The sequence below is a fragment of the Ambystoma mexicanum genome, chromosome 2q, assembly GCF_040938575.1.
Source record: "Ambystoma mexicanum isolate Mex_15411 chromosome 2q, UKY_AmexF1_1, whole genome shotgun sequence".
NCBI classification, from domain to species: Eukaryota; Metazoa; Chordata; class Amphibia; order Caudata; family Ambystomatidae; genus Ambystoma; species Ambystoma mexicanum.
This window is the reverse complement of record NC_090924.1, coordinates 1,399,065,496-1,399,087,001: the sequence shown is the minus strand read 5'-3', so window position 1 is coordinate 1,399,087,001 and position 21,506 is coordinate 1,399,065,496.

Below are 21,506 nucleotides of genomic sequence, written 5' to 3'. Positions count from 1 at the left end.
AGTACTCGCTAACCCAGATTATGAGAGAAAATTTTTTCTTATTTTCACACTGCAATGGAACACTGATGACAGCAGTGCTCACACAGAAAACATCATTAGGACACAAACCATTGGCCTATTACAGCAGAACATTAGATGCAGTGATGCAAGGACACTTCGCGTGCGAACAGTCCCTCGCTGCAGCAGATTTCGCCATTGAAAAAAACGCGCCACAATTGTGATGGGATGTTCAGTAACACTATATGCAGAACACTCCTTATTTGCCATTCTTGAGAGGTCAAAATCAACATTGACAACACAGAGAGCAACAGCATATGAGATAATAATTTCGAGCCCCAACGCACACGTTGTCAGGAGGAAAACAGTAAACCCAGCAACATTTATTACAGTACCAAGCACCACAGAGGAAATGCAAGAACACGACTGCGCCACCTATGAAGCGGAGGGCGATGACATTCCCAAAGCGAGCGAAAATGCCCTGAAGGAAGGAGAGATATATTTCATAGATGGGTCAGCATCGATAAACCCTGAAACGGGGAGAAGCATGTAGGAATGGCCGTAGTACGCATGGAGGAAGATGGCTATGAAACAATTGTCCAGAAGAGCCTCCCGTCCCATTACTGCACAAGCAGCAGAACAAACTGCATTGATTGAGGCACTGCATACATCCAAAGGATGCACAGTAACAATATACTCAGACTCAGCATACGCAACAACGACAGTCCATTCAGGCCTATACCGCTGGCGTAGGAGGGGGTTCAGAAGAGCGGATGGCTCACCAGTACAGCACGCCGCACTATTGACTGAACTGATAGATGCATTAGCAGAACTATCGGTAGTGGCAGTGGTGAAATACCAAGCCCATACCAACAACACAGATGCAGTCTCATTGGGAAACGTGGCAGCCGACGCAGCAGCGAAGGAGGCCTTGTATTTGAATACAACACCAACAGTCGAGTGCGTTGTAAAATCAGCCATTACAGAGCCATTGGAAGAGGCGTACAGTAACACACAAATAGCGCAGATAATAGAACTACAAAGGAGAGCACCACAGGAGGAGCAAGAGTTGTGGAGCAAACGGGGGTGCAAACAATCTGCCACAGACCTAATTTGGAGACAGGAGACAAAAGGAAAGGTAGTGATACCAGTAGAATTGCTAGAAGTAGCATTCCAACAGCTGCACTTCCCAGCCCACGTGGCAAAACAACATTTTGCCGCAGACATCCAGGAACATTGGTTTGTCCACAATTTACAGGAACATTTTTCAAAATTTGTAGTAGAATGCACAACATGCCAAACATGCAATTCAGGAATGACATTGAGAACACTGCGTGGCAAACTGCCACGACCAGTAGGACCATTTAGTGAACTCCACATAGATTACTCTGACATGGGAGAGCAATGTAATGGAGCAAGATATTTGATTGTGGTGGTATGCCCCTTTTCAAGGTGGGTGGAGGCGGGTCCCTGTCCCCACCCAGATGCGAAGTGTGGGGCGAATTTCCTGGTGCGGGAGGTATTCTCCCGATGGGGAATATGTGACGTGATAAGATCAGACAACGGCACACACTTTGTGAATGACCTTTTCAAGGAAGTAACGTCACTCCTGGGGGTGAAACACAAACTGTGCTCCATTTATCATCCAATGGAGAACGGAATTGTGGAAAAGATCAACGGATTACTAAAGAGTAAATTATCAAAATTGTGTAACAAATTGAAAAAAACTGGGTGATTTGCTTACCCCTAGCACTGTTCCAACTCAGAACTCAACCATGTAAGGATCATCATCTGAGCCCCAACGAAATTGTTACTAGGAGGCGAATACACACACCACTCTCCCCAATAAGGAGAGCATCAGACGCACACAGGGCTGCCACAGTGCTGGGGGAGGAATTTAAGGAATACCTAACACAGTTGACGCGCGCAGTACGCAGTATAGCGCGACAAATTGCACCACCATTTACTGAGAATGTAGCAACAGATACTACAACACCAGCTACAGATAGCCCAAGTGGGCCGTTGATTCCAGGATCACAAGTGTATGTTTGCAGTTTTTGTAAGGAGATGGAATTCACGCAGGTTCCACAGCCCTTACGAGGTTATATATAGTATACCCACTGCGGTGAAGGTCAAAGGATTGAAATATTGAGTGCACCTCTCAGATGTGAGAAGGGCGCGCGATAGTGCAATCACACAGAGCGAAACAAGAACATGCTAGTACTACTACAAGTGAAATTGAAAATGAGTGCCTAGGATGTCTGATGAAAAGGTATCTTCAAAAGGAAAAAGTTATGACATGTGTTTTTATTTTCTCCCCTTCTTCAACTCTTTCTCTCTCTTCTTCCTCTAGATTATTGTTTCTCGCATTTCTCCATCATTCTTTCACTCTCCTTCTCTCCATAGTAAAAATAAACGTGTAATGGAGAAATGAGCAAACATGAATAGAAATAATGATTAAATATGAAGTTGAAATAGAAATGTAAATACATGTATATACTGTGGTGACTTAACAAATTTGTATTGCCCCTCCAGGTGACACATGGCTCAACGAACAATAATCGCTGAGAACCAATTAATGTTAGATAGCAATAGGGATGCCATTAGGGCTAATAGATTCAGTAATGTTGAATGTGTTTTAAAATGCGCTGCAGTTTTGTTGTCAGTAATGTTGTTTTTTATGGCCTGGTACTACACCCTTCTATCTTTCGTTAATGACATGCACAAGGGGGGGAACGGGGCTAACTTAATACGAGAAGGGTCGCACTTCATATGGACTGGGGTAAAGAAGATGTGGAAAGAAACATATGACATTAATGCTTATGGTACAATTGTAATGCAACCTCCAGAACACGCCACCGCAGGCCCAACAAGTATCTCCTTGCTACTTCCAAATATCAATATGAGTAATGATTATGAACTTAATGAATATGATGGCGAGTATTATTGGCCAAATAATGTAACTTACACAAATACATATACACAGACAACCATACCCCCTACCTCATATTACGTTGCTGCTGCTAATGTGTATATACATGTCATCTCGAACAACAATGACACAGCGTGGGATGAAATGTTCCCAATACATTACAAAAAGGTGAGAACGAATGGGGAAAAAGGAAGAAGGAGAAGAAAAAGGGGGGCGAGAGAGAAAAGATACGACATTTATCATGACCTGGGGCTAGACGAAATAGAAGATCCCCGCCACCCTGATCAATCAAATATATGGTATTCGGACATGAGTGCCACGGCGAAGCGGGCAACAAATGAAAGCTGCTACGTCTGTTCACTTATTCCGCATGCATCAGGAACACCGAAAATGTTAATACCCCAGGAAATGCCCTTGTCGGAGGCCCAATGTTTAATTAATCTGGTTCTGTGCAGGATAAAAAGCACCTTCCAAGCGCACACCGTTACAATGGAAAAACTGGAAAATGAGAGAACATGCACCAGCAAGCGCCAAGGAGTAATTTGCCTTAAGGAACCGTTTCTTGTTATCAGGGGGAGGTGGTATGCAGAAAATAAATGGCACGAGGAAACTATTGAATGTAAAGCAGAAACACTCCGAGGGCTATCCAATAACACCTTCCAATGGATAAAAGAAAGTATGTGCCCCCATCTGGTCGCAACATGTCACAAAGTTAACGTGGGTCACAGCCCTGGAAAAACCTATCAAAATACAGAAAGAGACACCACATGAACTGTGTTTCCATGGGGAAGGAAGAGTGAACATGGGGGAGACACGGAGATGCAACAAGACGGTAATCATACATGACATGAAGAAAGGCACCGCTGCACTCATGGGCATGTACTGGATTTGTGGCAAGCAAGCCTATCTACACCTCCCAACAGCATGGAAAGGTACATGTGCCTTAGCCACCCTCCATATAGCACTGATGGTAATACCTGAAAGCCATATCCAAGGAACGATGGGAGAATCGACTAGCATATCGGCAGCAGGGCAATCGGCTGAAGCATTGACAGCGCCCAAACTAATGATAACAGATGCTCCACCTTACAAACTTTTGTCAGAAGATGAACTAAAGAGAAAACTGTCATGGAGCAAAAGATCCTCCAACTATATCTCATCCGAATCATCGAAACTCTTTTCTGAGATCCCGCAGAAATACAAGCTCTTTTCATAAGCAGAGACATTTTTCGCATCACTCCTTGTCCCGGGACTCCAAGCACGAACAAACGCCAAATGGTTGCAGATAGTGCGCTGGGAGCTCATCCAACTTGCACTGAAGAAGGGTTCAACATTATAAAAATAGAGCTCCGTGCACTGCGCCTAATGACAATGCAAAACAGATATGTTCTAGATCTCCTCATGGAAATGGACGGTGGTGTTTGCCGAAAATTTGGGGGGGCATGTTGCACGTTCGTGCCAACTGAAGATGCTGATAAAGGGACACTCTCACATGTGATAACAGCAGTACACAATTTAGGAGAGAGAGGATGAGAACAGAAGGAGGCGCAGAAGAAAGCACATGGTTCAACAATATGTTCAGCTGGATACCATCATGGGTAAACGTGGCAATGAAAATACTCGTCCCCATCATCGTCTCTGTGCTCCTAATCTTCTGTGTGTGCCAACTAGGACTCCGGTGTTGTGAAAAGAGCATGCCTACCTCAACTATGATGATGGTAACAATGGGCCGACCGACAACGGTAGCTACTATGTTAGACGCACAAATAGAAACAGGGGAATACAACATACCACAATACAGGATGACAGCCATTTACAGGCAATACAGGGACAGGGTTGAGCATTTACACCACACAACAATAAAGGAACCAACAGAGCTGCAATGGTACAGAGAGGTATGGGTGGACTTAGATGGAGATGGTGGGATCTACTTAATGTGTACACCAGACGAATATGCCAGAAGAGGGAATAGCCTAAGAAGTGTGTGCAGGGCGTGGATGCCAATAAAGGGCACCCCGCGTGGGACGAAGCAGTCGCGGAGGCAGAGTACTACCGAAGAGAGAATGAAAAGAATAAAAAATAAAATATTTGTTACTTTAGATGTAACGAAAGGGGGGAATCTGTGGGAGCGAGGGGCCAGCAGGCCCCTCTCTGCCTTCACTTCTCAGTACAAAGCTTGGACCAAGTGCCTCCAGTGGTGGGTTCGCCCCTTGCCCTTATGCAAATGTAACTTTCATTGACTTTCGTGTAGCTGGGCCCACTGAGCAGGACACAGGGCATCCATCTTTTGTGCCCTTTTTTCGACTCCATCTTGGTGACCAGGCCTCACTGCGATAGTACAAAACGCCTCTCTCGCTCTCCTCACTGCAATCAGGCACACAGAGCATATGGCCCCCACCTTCGTTCCCACTCTGACTGGAAAACTCTGCAGCTCCATTCTCACGCTGAAGCCGGAGGTATTTGCAACAACTAATAAATGTATCACATCAGTCTTCCTCTGAGATCACTGTCCTGCATGTGAACCAGCATGAACTAAGCACATAGCTCGTTCATCTCCACAAACGTGTCCTTGCCGCCGCACTCTCGCCAATGGAAACTTACTGCCATTCTAACCCTGTGTCCCTGCAAGATATTCCTTTCATGTGCCAGACTGCTGACCATGCTGTGAGGCACACCCAACAGACCCCCAACTAACATTAGACCCCTGCCGCAGTATATCGTGCCTGATACTAACAAATGCCACATACCTGAGATTCTTGTGAGACTAATCCCACAGTTCAATGAGAGTATTATAGTGGTCAAGACCCTTAGACCTGTGACCTGTATAACCCAAATGTTATAGATGATATAGACACCTGTGTGATTTGTATAGTGACATGATAAACTACTGAGGGTCTTTTGATCAACCATTATTTAGTGCATGCATTATTTAGAATGTATTCATTAGCTTAGATAGTGACCACCCTGCTTCACAGCGACCTGACCTTCACCCATTCGGAGCACAGATATCTGACGTCCATCCTCCTGCCAACCAAGCAACCAACCAGGAGGAAGAGATGATGCCCACACCTAAGACACCACCCTGGCTGACCAATCCGGGTCCAACGTAGCATCATATGTTAGATATGTCATTGTGCCTATATAATGTACTGTAACATTAATTTTGCCAGAGCGCTTTCAGAGATCTAGATAAACTTTTCCTTGGACTCTCGCAACCTGCTCTCTTTGCTTTATTCCCCGCCCGGGGTGTGTCTGTTTTATATTCTTTCACGTGTAAGTCGGGGAGGGCACAAACACATCCTACTGAAAAAGGGCCCTGAATGTGTGCTTCACAATGTGTGAGCACATTCAAATATCCATCACCACATGTGCAATTGTGCATGTCTGGGCTGGGGGTGCGCTTGCACTTGCACTTAGATGCCTGTCGCTTATTCACAAAAGGGGTTCACTTATGAATGTGTGGCAATGCTCAGGCATTCCGTACTGACACAGGGGAGTGAGCAATATACAGAAGAATCATTTCTCACTCTTCTATCTGTTGTTTGCAGATTAGCACAACAGCATCAGGTTTGCTTCTGTCCCACATTCATTTCTATCACTTTGCCAGCAAAAGTGCCATATGCACTGGCAGTTCGGCAATTTAACCCCTTAACTGCAGGCTATTATGCAAATCTTTGCAAAAAGGACTAGCAACAGGAGAGGCCCCTTAAAGCCCATCATGCTGAACCATGGTCCAAGGACCGACGTGGATGCTGTGAGCCAAGGAATGCATTCGTTTTGTGTGACATTAATGCGGCCTGGCCTGAGCTTCAACTAGCCCCAGTTCTCCATAAGTGTGCAGGCCACACTTCTCTATTAAATAACCTGTGCATTAATCACGCATCTGTGCCCTTCTGAAATGCTCAGTCCCTTACGGTCGAGACCAGAGAGCGGACAATCATACTTTCATACAGCGCTTGAAGCCAGATTCTTCCTGCAACTGATTGCTGTAATAGGACTGGGTGAGGGGGTCATTCTCGCAGGATAATGCCCCTCACCAAAGTGATACCTGAATGCAAATTCGAGGGCCATAATAAGTTGTGGGATAATGGATAATAAATTGGGGGATAACTTGGATAATGGCCCATCCTAAGGTTTTGAAGACTATTTGAACTTTGTGGGACTAGCAATATAGATTGTGAGTAACGTCAATTGACAATATGTGCTAGTAAGTTAACAATAGTTTTATTTTGTAGCATTTAAATAAAAAGCTAGTCTTAACAAGGTTAGCGTTTTAATTGTTAATGTGGTTGAGCAGGAAAGCTGTTAGATTTAGGTGTAGTGTGCATGCAATGATTTCTCTAGAGTTAAAGTAAGTTTACATGTTTGTGCAGCGAAGAAAAGGAAACAAAAAAAACAGTGAGGGAGTGAAAGAAATATTGGTCGGAAGTGTCATTTCTGCTTCTTGAATTGAGAGAAATGCTTTCTCGTGTTTCTCTGGTTCTGGAATCACAGTGTTTTGGGGATACTGTCTGTATCAGCAATTACTGGGTGAATCACAGTGTTTTGGGGATACTGTCTGTATCAGCAATTACTGGGTGAATTCTTAGCTTTCTGGGGCTGAGAGGATGTACATAATGATGTGCTAATATAGGTAATCATTACCAAATTGTGGCAATAAGCCATGAGACAGCAGGCCAATACTGCCCCAGTTAGTTACCGTGGGTGGTATTTGCCCGCCATCGAGGGGCTTATAGCCATTAGTACCCTGGCCCGTTAGACCAGGGTACTGATAGCATTTCTTTTGTTCCAAAACAAAATGGCTCCCGGGAAAGGGAAAACGTAGTCCGTCCAAAAACACAGCCATCGGGAGCAGACGCGCTGGGAACAGAAGGTAAGTGGGGTTGGGAGGGTGGGGAGGAGATAGTTTAGAGGGAACGTGGGTGGAGGAAAAAAATAAACTTACCGGAATCCCTGGCGGGGGACGAAGGAAGCCTCCAGCCTTGGGTAGGCTAGGAGCGGGGTTCGCCCCGTTTCAAGCCTCTTCATTGGCTTCATTGGCTCTTCATTGGCTGCCACGCCCCCCACTGAGAACAAAATGCAGGCACGTAGGTGCGTCCACGGGATTACAATGTGATATGTCTTGGAAACGAGCCAATCACGTTACGTGTATCCTGTGGACACACCCACGCCGGGTACTAATTAATGGTAGTCATTTCACCACCCAGTGAAGTACAGAGGGTTCAGTCAGTACTAGCAGGATTGTAACCTGGAATTGCAGATTGCACACAGATGCCTGAGCCCAAATCATTGCTTGCACCAGCAAACTAGAGGCAAAGTCAGGGACAAGATGATGTAGGTCCAATTGTAGTTACAGGTGAAATGTGGCTGCTTAGTGGTTAATGAACGCCAAGCAGCTACTGATATCCTTTGAAGTGTTCCTCAAGGCATTGCCATATTTGACACGAGTCTCGTGTGGCTTGTAACATGATAAAGGTACAGCCGCCCGCCTCTGCTTCAGCCAAATTAATGGATTCATGGACAAACAAGCCTTTCATGATGTCTTTGGAATGATGCAATGAAGTTGCTACTACTGCCTCTCCTGCACAACTCTACATGTGTAACCCTTTGCACATGCATGCACAGTTTTTGCATATGATGCACATTGCCACTTTTTGATTGAATATGTGCATGATGACGCACAATACTACACTTTGCAAAAGACACAATTGGTTTTCATCTATGTCATGACCTCTTGAAAATCCACTATAAAAGGGTGCTTTAATTTCCAGTGTTTATCTTTTGAAGTGATCCTGCCCACTAAGATTTGAGGAAGAAGGGCTATGTATGTATGTATGTATGTATGTGATTTATAAAGCACCAACCTAACTGGGAAGCAAGGGGGCGCTGTACTAAAACGGATGCGCCCAGGGGATCAAAAGTAAGGGTGTGGGGGTAGAAGAGGAGATGGAACGGGTTAGGTATCAAGAGAGAAGGGGATCCCAGATGGCTAATTTTAGGGTTGGAGTGGCATCTTGTCTCCGGAGGATGGCTCAGTGGCAACGCGGAGCAACAGGGGTTCGATCCCGGTTCTGCGCTTAGAAACCTCTGCGCGCTGCGCGTTATAAATTACATATCATATCATAGCTATAGCAATTCCCGTAGTGGACGTTGCTGGAGTGAAGGATGGAGGGGGCTATTCTCATCTGCATTGGAACCTTGCTCCGGAGAAAGGGTGCATAGCAGGAATAGGCCTGCTTCTTGTTTACTCCACCTTGCAGAAAAGTCTGGTGATGCTGTGAGTTCTGGTGCTGCACTGGTCTCTAGAGACGGTGAGTTTCTTGGCCAAGAAAGTAATGGCTATGCTTGAAAGTTTAGTGATGTCACCTGACGTTTCTAGATCTGAAGCTTTGGGTTCAGTGGGAGGAGGACCGGGAAGGGCTGACGCTGGAGAAGATATGGGGTCAGAACTGTGTAACCTCTCACAAGGCTGAAGGCCCACCCATACGATGGCCCAAATTGGACATCTGCAAACTGCATTGGTGTCCTATAAATATATCCAACATGTGGAAAAACCCAGGCCGAGTGGCCTTATGAAAGGGATCTCACTCCAGCAGTTTGGGAGGGAAAGGGGGTAAAATACCTGCTTTCCTATCATTTGTGTGCCCATTTTCACAGGACTGCCTTGCAAAATGATTCTGCCTGATGCAAGGATGTCGCGTACCCTGCTACTTTTGAAAATCTCTGGGTTGGGAGGGGACCCCTGTGAACACCCCACGCGAGGCAGATTTCAAGGAGATCTGTGGGTGCCCCTACAAATAAATCCCAGATTACAAGTAAAATGGGCAGTGCTGGTTAAGCTCTGCCAGCTCCCTAACAGCAATTTGGAGAATAGAGAGGCCGGTCCCAGGGTCTGGAGTTCCACGAGGCACGCCCCATGGAAATGTGACCCAACGCCACCCCTCCACCCCCACTATCCACTGGTGGTCTGAGCTGAGCCTCCCATTGATTGTCTTTTTCCTTAGCGGTGATTGCCTCTGCCCGACACTGTCTGGCTTCCACAATGGATGGTACAGTTGACCTGGGCACAGCCTTGCTTCCATATAGACAGCCAAGATTTTTCATAGGTTGTATTGCACACACATCTATGCATCTCAAAGCACGTGTCCTCAGGAAGGTTCCATGTAATAATGTCCCTGCAAAAATGTCACCTGGCAAAACACTCGCCAAAGAATTGCCGCTTTTTCCAAGGACATTATTACAGTGAACATGCGGGGGACACCCCCTTGACCCTCGCCTCACTTGACCTCCTATGTATGGTCACCATATATAATGTCGCCACAACCTTACAGCAGCAACATTATGTTTGGCAACCATATATATGGGGACATTATTACCTGATGCCCTCAGGAAGGTGTACGACAACATGCGGGGACATTCACAACTGTATTCTTGTGCAGTTGATCTGTCTGTAGGCTCCAAGTACTGGGAGGACTATTTTTTTGGGTGCCTCAAACTCCTTACACCTTGCATTAAATAGGGTGTTTATCACGTTCAGGTGAAGGAAACTCTTGGGGAAAAAACGGTACATATGCTAATAGCTCTAGGGACCTACACATAGGTTGTGGAACCTCCAATAGCTGCCAAGGACTTTAATTATTTTTTTATGCTATGATATGTAAGACCGAGATTCTCCTCATCGGCACGACCGCTCCCTCCTTTCCTGTCACTCTCTGGCCGGCCTCTCTTGGCCCTCTTCCTTCGCCCACCTGCAAGGCTAAAAACCTCAGTCATCTTCGACTCCACACTCTCCTTCTCTCCTCACATCTCCGATGTCTCTGAGAAGTCACACTACCAGCTGCACCTCCTCAGAGCTATTCTTCCTTTCCTCTCCTTCCCCCAGAAGCTCGCTATATCCAGAGCTCTGGTTCTCGCAAGGCTAGACTATTGCAACAGTCTCTTTCAAAATCTGCCTGCTTCTACTCTCCACCCTCTGCAACTCATCCAGAATAGGACTGCAAGACGTGTCCTTGGCCTCAAGCCCAGGGATCGTATCGCTCCAGGACTGAAATCTCTGCACTGGCTCCCAGAGGCTGCGAGGATTAAGTACAAAACCCTCTGCATCGTCCACCAGGCCTTCTGGGGTCTGGGGCTTCAATACCTTCAACTCTCTCTTCCTAAATATCTTCCTTATCGAGCTCTTCGCTCATCCGCCTCCAACTCCCTCAGGGTCAGTCGCTTCTCCAAGCAACAACTTGGTCAGAGACCTATTTCTTCAGCTGGGGCCTCGCTCTGGAACAAACACCCTGCATCCCTGAAACTTGAGGAGAATCATCTCCGGTTCTGAAAGCACCTCAAAACCTTTCTCTTTGCTTCTGCTTTTTCTCCTCCTCGCCTCTACTGACTTCCTGGCTGAAACTGCACTGGTTACCTGGCCACCCTCTGATCTCAGGCCCAGGTCCCCTCCCCCGCCAGTCGCACACCTGCACTGCCTTCCTGGCAACCACCGCACTTGGGGACTTTTTTCTGTATCCTTACAGTCCCACTACCAGCACTTGACACATGATGCCTGCACTTACCCCTGCACTTGACACCTGCTGGCCTTACTTTTACGTATTGTTAATTATTCTATTATCCCATGTACTGCACTGTCCCCTCCCGTTTGCCCCCGCACTTTCCCCCTTCCCATGCACTTGCGCAATCTGAATGACACCTGGCCTAGTAGGATCGTTGCCTGTCTTCCCTCTGTTCCCCCTCCCTTGCCTCGTCGCGCCTTGAAACACTTGTGTATAGGCGTGTTATAAATGCCATATCATATCATATGTACCATGCACCACTGTCATTTGCATAGTGTCCAGGTGCTCTGGAGGAACTGGAAGAGAGTGGGTGGGGTTGGTTAGTTATTAGGATATATACCATGCACTGCTGTCACTTGCATAGTCTCCAGGTGCTCTGGAGGATCTGGAAGAGATTGGGTGGGGTTGGTTAGTTATTAGGATATATACCATGCACCTCTGTCACTTGCATAGTCTCCAGGTGCTCCAGCGGATCTGCAAGAGAGTGGGGGCATTGGTTAGTTATTAGGATATATACCATGCACCGCTGTCACTTGCATAGTCTCCAGGTGCTCCGGCGGATCTGGAAGAGAGTGGGTGGGGTTGGTTAGTTATTAGGATATATACCATGCACTGCTGTCACTTGCATAGTCTCCAGGTGCTCTGGAGGAACTGGAAGAGAGTGGGTGGGGTTGGTTAGTTATTAGGATATATACCATGCACCGCTGTCACTTGCATAGTCTCCAGGTGCTCTGGAGGATCTGGAAGAGAGTGGGTGGGGTTGGTTAGTTATTAGGATATGTACCATGCACCGCTGTCATTTGCATAGTCTCCAGGTGCTCTGGAGGAACTGGAAGAGAGTGGGTGGGGTTGGTTAGTTATTAGGATATATACCATGCACCGCTGTCACTTGCATAGTCTCCAGGTGCTCTGGAGGATCTGGAAGAGAGTGGGTGGGGTTGGTTAGTTATTAGGATATGTACCATGCACCGCTGTCATTTGCATAGTCTCCAGATGCTCTGGAGGATCTGGAAGAGAGTGGGTGGGGTTGGTTAGTTATTAGGATATATACCATGCACTGCTGTCACTTGCATAGTCTCCAGGTGCTCTGGAGGATCTGGAAGAGAGTGGGTGGGGTTGGTTAGTTATTAGGATATATACCATGCACCGCTGTCACTTGCATAGTCTCCAGGTGCTCCAGCGGATTTGCAAGAGAGTGGGTGGCATTGGTTAGTTATTAGGATATATACCATGCACTGCTGTCACTTGCATAGTCTCCAGGTGCTCTGGAGGATCTGGAAGAGAGTGGGTGGGGTTGGTTAGTTATTAGGATATGTACCATGCACCGCTGTCCCTTGCATAGTCTCCAGGTGCTCCAGCGGATCTGCAAGAGAGTGGGTGGCATTGGTTAGTTATTAGGATATGTACCATGCACCGCTGTCACTTGCATAGTCTCCAGGTGCTCCAGCGGATCTGAAAGAGAGTGGGTGGCATTGGTTAGATATTAGGATATATACCATGCAGCGCTGTCACTTGCATAGTCTCCAGGTGCTCCGGCGGATCTGGAAGAGAGTGGGTGGGGTTGGTTAGTTATTAGGATATATACCATGCACTGCTGTCACTTGCATAGTCTCCAGGTGCTCTGGAGGAACTGGAAGAGAGTGGGTGGGGTTGGTTAGTTATTAGGATATATACCATGCACCGCTGTCACTTGCATAGTCTCCAGGTGCTCTGGAGGATCTGGAAGAGAGTGGGTGGGGTTGGTTAGTTATTAGGATATGTACCATGCACCGCTGTCATTTGCATAGTCTCCAGGTGCTCTGGAGGATCTGGAAGAGAGTGGGTGGGGTTGGTTAGTTATTAGGATATATACCATGCACTGCTGTCACTTGCATAGTCTCCAGGTGCTCTGGAGGATCTGGAAGAGAGTGGGTGGGGTTGGTTAGTTATTAGGATATATACCATGCACCGCTGTCACTTGCATAGTCTCCAGGTGCTCCAGCGGATCTGCAAGAGAGTGGGTGGCATTGGTTAGTTATTAAGATATATACCATGCACTGCTGTTACTTGCATAGTCTCCAGGTGCTCCAGCGGATCTGCAAGAGAGTGGGTGGCATTGGTTAGTTATTAGGATATATACCATGCACTGCTGTCACTTGCATAGTCTCCAGGTGCTCTGGAGGATCTGGAAGAGAGTGGGTGGGGTTGGTTAGTTATTAGGATATGTACCATGCACCGCTGTCACTTGCATAGTCTCCAGGTGCTCCAGCGGATCTGCAAGAGAGTGGGTGGCATTGGTTAGTTATTAGGATATATACCATGCACCGCTGTCACTTGCATAGTCTCCAGGTGCTCCGGCGGATCTGGAAGAGAGTGGGTGGGGTTGGTTACTTATTAGGATATATACCATGCACCGCTGTCACTTGCATAGTCTCCAGGTGCTCTGGAGGAACTGGAAGAGAGTGGGTGGGGTTGGTTAGTTATTAGGATATATACCATGCACCGCTGTCACTTGCATAGTCTCCAGGTGCTCTGGAGGATCTGGAAGAGAGTGGGTGGCATTGGTTAGTTATTAGGATATATACCATGCACCGCTGTCACTTGCATAGTCTCCAGGTGCTCTGGAGGATCTGGAAGAGAGTGGGTGGCATTGGTTAGTTATTAGGATATATACCATGCCCCGTTGTCATTTGCATAGTCTCCAGGTGCTCCGGCGGATCTGCAAGAGAGTGGGTGGGTTCTGTTAGTTATTAGGATATATACCATGCACCGCAGTCATTAGCATAGTCTCCAGGTGCTCTGGGGGATCTTCAAGAGAATGGGTGGGGTAGCTTAGTTTGGAGAAGATTGGAAGTCAAGACAGCAGTGCTTTGTGTTAAAGTTACAGATCGGAAGTGCCCTGAGCTCTGCTTGTTTGTACACTTTCTAGGTGTTAAATGTAGAAGGCATTGAGTGCTTTGAAGCACTTCACTTGTGTATAAGCGTTTTACAAATAAACAATTACAATTGTGTCCAGAGGGGCAGGCCCATGTTTATAGTGTGTGCCTGCATTGCGGCTGAGTATGTCAGTTGAAGTTAAAGGAGTAAAGGTTTGTGTTGTTCAAAGTCTGAGGAGAGTTTCCTTTAATACACTTGTGCAAATGGCTGGTTTGTGTGTGTTGACAGGTGGTTTTACGCCAAACCAACAGAATGTGCATCTGTGCACGTTGTTCCCAAGTTGTTTCTTATTTGGTGAAAATCATTCCTGTGTTTTTTGAGCTACCGGTGTTCAATAGAAGAATTTTCTTTTTTTCTTAATACTGTGTTACAAATTTTCCTCAAAATGTGAAGTTGGCAGGGGCCAAGGAGATTCGTTTGGAAAATGTCATTGAAATAGGTCTAACATTCGAATTTTGGGAAAAGTCAATGCAGACATGTTTCTTTCTCTCTCTCTCTCTCTCTCTCTCTCTCTCTCTCTCTCTCTCTCTCTCTCTCTCTCTCGCTCTCTCTCTGTATATATATATATATATATATATATATATCTCACACGGCCCACGGTAGCGGCCGTGTAGTTATGGTTAAGTTGCTAAACCCATAGGAAGACCTCTTTTTGGATGGCTTATAACTTCACACCCCCTGGAGGAATCCTCACCAAACTTTGCAAAACAAGTATATGGGCCACTCTGAATTTCGGCAAGTTTGGTGAGGTTCCTTCAAGGGGGGGGCAAAGTTATAGGGGGTCCCAAAGAGTTTATTTCTTTCATCACTGAATGGGGAAAAACTTTGCGCACGGCTACAGCCCAAACGCCTGGATGGATTATTTTTTTTTTTCACATTCAATTTTAGTAATTTTTAACATCAGAAGTGAACCAGGGGGTAGATGCATAGTTGAACATACATAGTAACCACATAAGAATATTGCATCCCACCCGAGCAACATTTAGACAGCAAAAATACAATGAAATACGCGTCCCCTTCTGACGGGTGAACAGTGTAACTCCCATTCCCTCCCTCCCCTTGTCCTTGCTCATAGCACTTCCAGGGCGTGGTGCTTATTGTAATGTACTAAAACAGGCGATGTGACGTCTTTCGATGGTCATTGTTGTTGTCAAGTGTTACAGATTAGGTTTGTGACAGGCACGGGCATTAGGTGATGTGGTTCTCGGTTTTCATTCTTCGCTAGAACCGGTTAGTCGAAACCTTCAATGACTAGGTGATGGGTGAGTGGCCGGTCCCGAGATATAATGGCTTGTGAAGTCGCTCCAAGTTTCCTCGTGCTGGACGGATTTTAACCAAATTTATAGCAGGAGCGGGGGCTTGTCCTGAAAGCGTGCTTTTGTGTGTTTGGTGGAAACACGAGCAGTACTTTTGTTGCAAAGAACTGAAATGTACGTCTCAAAAAATGAGTGATATTTGGCCCCGCTGACCCATTTCCATGTTCGCTCCGCGGACAAAAGTCTCATTGGCTTGGAGTATGCCGTGATGTCGGTGAACATTGGATGCGGCCGGTGGTTGGCTGGAGGGAAGCGTGCTGTGCTTCGACATTTTTGGGAAACGCCGCCATGGTGTATCGGAGGACAGTGCGGCGCCAAAAGTGCCTGGCAAACATACTTAACACCATGTGGTGGTGGGAAGAAGGGATGGAAAGGGTGGGGGAGTGAGAAATGGTTCATGTGAGGTGTGCCAATATATGGTGGAAGAAGAAGGTGGTGTGCCTGCTGTATCCGTGCGTACTGCGCCAATTCACGGGTCCCTCCACAGGCGACTACCATGTGTGGTGAATGCAGGCAGCCTTCGTTACGGTACAATAGTTTGTGTGGTGACCTTTTACCATGGTGACTGGTGGCAGCTCAATTGGAGAAGCGGAGTCCATTACACATGACATGAACATTGCAACATAGTGTCTACTACAGTGCGTGCAGTATTGGGTGTGTGCACTTAATAGAGTGCTGGGAGCACAGCCGCTTTTATGAAGCTTTTGCGGTTTGTTTGGCAATAATACAATGCTATGCGAATGGAAGTGGGTAGGGTTGCCAGACACTGTGCTATGTTTGTGGATTCTGCTAATTGTTACTTGTTTGCATTCATTGCTGTATTATGGTGCAGAGGTTGGGTAGAAGTGCTGCTGCCTATGAAACGTTTGTGGATTGTGGTACCTAGCCAAATGGTCGCCTGCATGGCTCTGTTATGTAGTGCTGGATGTGGGCAAGACTGTTGGGTGCATGGCCAAAGGCTGTAGGCCGTAGGCCATGCACCCAAAAGCCTAGGCCTTGACGACAGCCACCACAACATAATGCAGCCAGACGATATTGCGTCATGAAAGGAATTCCGCAGCATGAGACATGTAAAATATGGACATTGTGCACAGCCACCCACATACCGTTCACCACACCCAATGCAACGTCATGCAGCCATGCCTGCAAACATGTGGCCTGGGTGAAGTTTGGTACGTTCAATTGCAGATGGGGAGTACATTGTACATGATATGATCATTTAAAGATAGCGTACACTATGGTGTGTTGTGTGTGGTGAGGCCTTTGTGCCTTGGATACATGGCAGGAGCCCTTGGAGCGACAACTATGTGGCCTGCTTGCAAGTAGGTTTGACATTGTTGCATTCTGTGTGTGGTTTGTGAGCATTGCATACATTTTTCGTTTAATGGATGTGGTGATGGCTAGCACATCCTACAGTTTGTAGTCCATGCCTGGAGCTGATGGAGTGAACACTTCTGCAGTGTGTGCACTGGGTGCGGCGTTGAAATACTGTGTGTATAGAAGTGGATAGGGTACAAGTGGATATTTTATCTGCTTGGGTAGAGTGCATTGCGCAGATTACTGACTACTGTACTGCACTTTGAAGTATTGGTTGTTTGAACTTACTAGAGTGTTGGGAGCAAAAACAATATTGCTACTTGTACTTTGTGGGAATGGGTCCCGCTCTGGGTGAATCTGGATGCTGAAAGCATGGATACTTTTTACTTTTGGAGAACTTGTTAATGGAGATACTTTGAAATCACAAGAGACGTGTACTCTGTGTGTGCAACGGTACATATGGAGTGCTGTACAGAAATTATAGTGTTCGATACAGAGGTTTTGGAAGTAATTGGTGCATGCCTGTGTGACTATTTAATAGTGCGTAATGAGGGAGGGCTGCAAAAAGAATAGTGGAAAGGGAAGAAGGACTGTCCCTGCTTTACTGGGGCACCGCCCTCGCTGTAGCTGTGAAAGATCACGTGCCACATCCTGCCCTTCTCAGTATGGTGGGAACGGAAAAGGAACTGTGGGGATTATCCAATCAGGTGTCTAGGGTTTGCTTCATACAAAGGACCGGCACTATTTATTCCCAATACTTTGTGGACTGAGGTTGGCAGAGATGGAGAGACACAGAGTGCTGATAGTGGGTGACACTTTTGTGCAAGATCTGCACAAGTATGCCAAGCAAAGAGCCATGGCTGCTAATTTTGCGTTGGAAGGAGTGGAGGCGTTCTGGGGCACTCTCTATGAGTACAGTTTCCGCTGTATGGTTGACCTTTGCAGATGTGTGGCCTCTGTCGGTACTGTTGATGTTGTCGTGGTGCACTATGGAGCTCTACATTTGGGGTTTGCTCCGTCAGCTAAAGAAGTTGATGAAAGGACTGATGAAGATTTTTCCCACTGCCACAGTGATTTTTTCATGCTTATCACCAAGAGGAGCATAGGACCATGCCGGTGTAATTTGTCCCCAGACAGAGGTCGGAAGGTATCTTATAAACAGAAGCATGTTTCAATTTATGTGCAGTGCTGGGATGTTCTCCACCGACCATGACATTCTGAATGAGCGAAATTTGCACTGGTTCCGTGCAAATGGTATTTCTTTCACCGCCATTGGCAATGCTGTTTTGTTTTACACTGTGCAAGAAGCGTTGAAGAGAATACTGTAAAAATGTAAGGAGGAAAACAAAACAGACGCTGAGATAAAGAGAAAAATGAAAGAAGGTTCCATGCAAATGACATTTGTCTTACTGCCATTGGCAATGCTGTTTTGTTTTACAATTTGCAAGATGCGTTGCAGACAATCCTGCAAAACTGTAAGGAGGAAAAGAAAATAGAAACTGAGATGAAGAGCAAACACAAACACGTGCCACATCTGGCCCTTTTCAGGATGGCAGCCATGGAAATGGGAGTGTGGAGGAGAAGGTATAGGTCAATCAAGTGTGTGGTTGTTGTGTGTATGCCAAAAAACTGTGGCAGAAGGTCCATTTCTACAGACACATGCAGAAGCCTACGGTTGAAGTGTCCAGGGTAAATGGCAGGCATCCTGTTTCAATACATGCACTGTATGTACTTTTTGTATGTTGCTAAGATGCATGCATTGCTGCTTCTGTGCTATATTTTTACACATTTTGTGAGAGATGGGTAAGTGAGGAGCAAAATGTATAGCATTCTCGGAAGGAAAGAAGATAGTTCCCGTTTGGATATTGTAATGGGTGATATGGGTAAATGCATAAGTTGAAAGCATACTCCATTGCAGTGGCACTTGATGGTAGGTGATGGGAGATAAAACAGTATGGGCCTCATTATGAGTCCGACAGTAGCCGTGCCAGAAAAACCGGCAGGCTGCCGCTGGACCAGAAATACCATTCCACATCTGTGATTGCTGGAATCACTGGGGCATTACAACGCCGGTGACCCGGTAATTCCGGAGGCGGAATTCCGTAAATCCCCATTCACATAGGACTCCTTGGGGATGGGGACAATGGAAACACTGGTTCTGTCTATGATGGAGCCAGTGTTTCCATATCCGCCTGCAGATGGGTGGCGTTACTCACGTCAGGTCAGACCTGGCGGGAGTGACACCTCCAGCCTGCAGAACTCGGAATCAGTCGGCCCGGAAGAAACGGTGGCGGTGGAATTTACCTCCAGCGTTGTTTCCGGACCGACAGGGTATTGGTATTAATGAGGCCCTATGTCTTTTAAGTACGATGTAGATGTTTAGTGGCAGACAGCCTGCTCAGAGGCACTTATAACACAGTTGTAAAAATAGTGCACACAACATTTTTCTACCTGAACTTTGTGCTGATGGGCACCCATGTGGATGAATGTGGATGAAGAAATCTTGAATAGTTTTACAGAACTTTCTACTGAAGGTGCTTTGGATTTAACACGCCACTTGCACTCTGAATGTGTAACAGTCCATATGAAGTATTGTACAGAACTGCCAGTGTTACATGGTGACATCTTGGACGTGATTGGTGGATGCATGTGTCACTATTTAACAGTATCCAATGAGGTTGGGTTGTACAAAAATTAGTGGAAATGGAAGAAGGGGTGCTCCTGCTTTACTGGGGTGTGGCCCTTGCAGTACTTGGTGAAGCGCACGTGCCACATTCTGTGCTTCTCACCATTCTGGCAAATGGAAACGGCACTGTGGAGATTATCAAAATAGGGACTCAGGGTGTGGTTCACAAGAAGGGGCGGTGAGACTGTTTTTCATTACTCTGCGTAGTGAGGAGGGCTGACATGGAGAAGCAGATTGTGTTGATTTTGGGTGATAGATCTACACAAGTTTGCCCAGGAAAGACACGTTGATGGCGCTTTCGGTTTGGATGTAGTGGACGCATTGTGGCGGAGGGTGCGGATCGTGTCCGCGAAATAAGAGCCCACGCGCAGCGTGTCTGCGGTGGCATGGTGACATCGCAAATGTTCTCGATTGGCGTGGCTGCCTGCAGAACGCGTTTTGGGCGGAATAGTTTGTGCGTATATGCATAGGTGTCGTATGCACACTGTTGGGTTCTCTGGCCTGATTAATAGTGCGACACGTGTGCCGACCATTTTGGGACAAGCTCAGTGTTTATATGGTATAGCAGGTGGCATGTTTATGTGTGCAGGTACTTGTAGGACGCGGTTTGGCAGCTCAAACTAATGAAAGGTCATTACAAGTTTGTTCGCATATGCTGGACAGGGGCGGCGTCACCGGGAGACAGAGGAAGAGATACGCATGCGCGTACTTGTGCATCAGACAAACGTACTAATTGTAGGTGGTTCACAAGATGCGGACACAAAGGATCATACTGACATCCTATGGATGCCTCCATTGTGATTGCAGATACGCTGATCAGGTGCGGGGTCAGTAGGACCCCTCCCTTTTCCTTCATTGCAGTCATTCCCACCAGTACTGTGCTCTGCTGAGTCATAACAGCATTTTAAAAACAAAAGAAAAGCCACATGCACACTGAACAACAATTTCAATATGAACGTTCACTACCACACATTGATTCATACTGTTAGGAAAGGGAAGGGGTAGCAGAAGTGGATACTTATTGTGGGGAAGTGGGGATTTGTACAAGTCGGTCGAGAGGGGAGGAAGGGATTGAGGTATCATTGTACCGTCTCTAATTACATGGATTTTGAGGGGATGACGGCCTGTCAAATGGGGAAGGGGTATACGTGCAGGTCAGGCAGAGGTATTTAATTTTGCCCATAATATGTCCTTTTACGCAATCTTTTAAGGCAGCAACATTGTTCACCAACTCTTCCATTTTAGCTTCCAGGCACTCCCGTTTCCTACTTATAGAGTTTCTCGCCTTTTCTCTGCCCGTATGCCGTTGTGGATGGGGTGCCGCTTGTGCTGCCTTGCTTTCCTTTCCAATATGTTACCTTACAGAAAAGAAAATCTGTTAGGTGTACATGAAGCAATACACATGAAAAATGTTACTTTTCACACTGCTGTGCGTACGAATGGGGTTACTATGGTAAGACATAGCGTTAGGAGGGAAATTCTCTTCCAGCCACTGTAAGGTGCGTGCCATTGCTGCGTAAAGAAAGCAATGTTATGCTTATCTACTATTGTATACTGCACCACCTGTGCAATTATCCGACAAAATGTAGTGTGCTTACTACGTTGTACTGACGTTCTGTTCTTACTACTTTCCAGTCCTTACTCTGCCCGTTCGTTCTTTGTTCCCATGTAAAGTAGCAGTGTGGTAAGATTGTTGAAGGCAGACGTCCCCTCTCTTTTTGGTGCATTCAGTTATGGTGCACTCCCTATGCCTTTGTGCTGTTTGTTTCAATGGTACACAGTTTGCA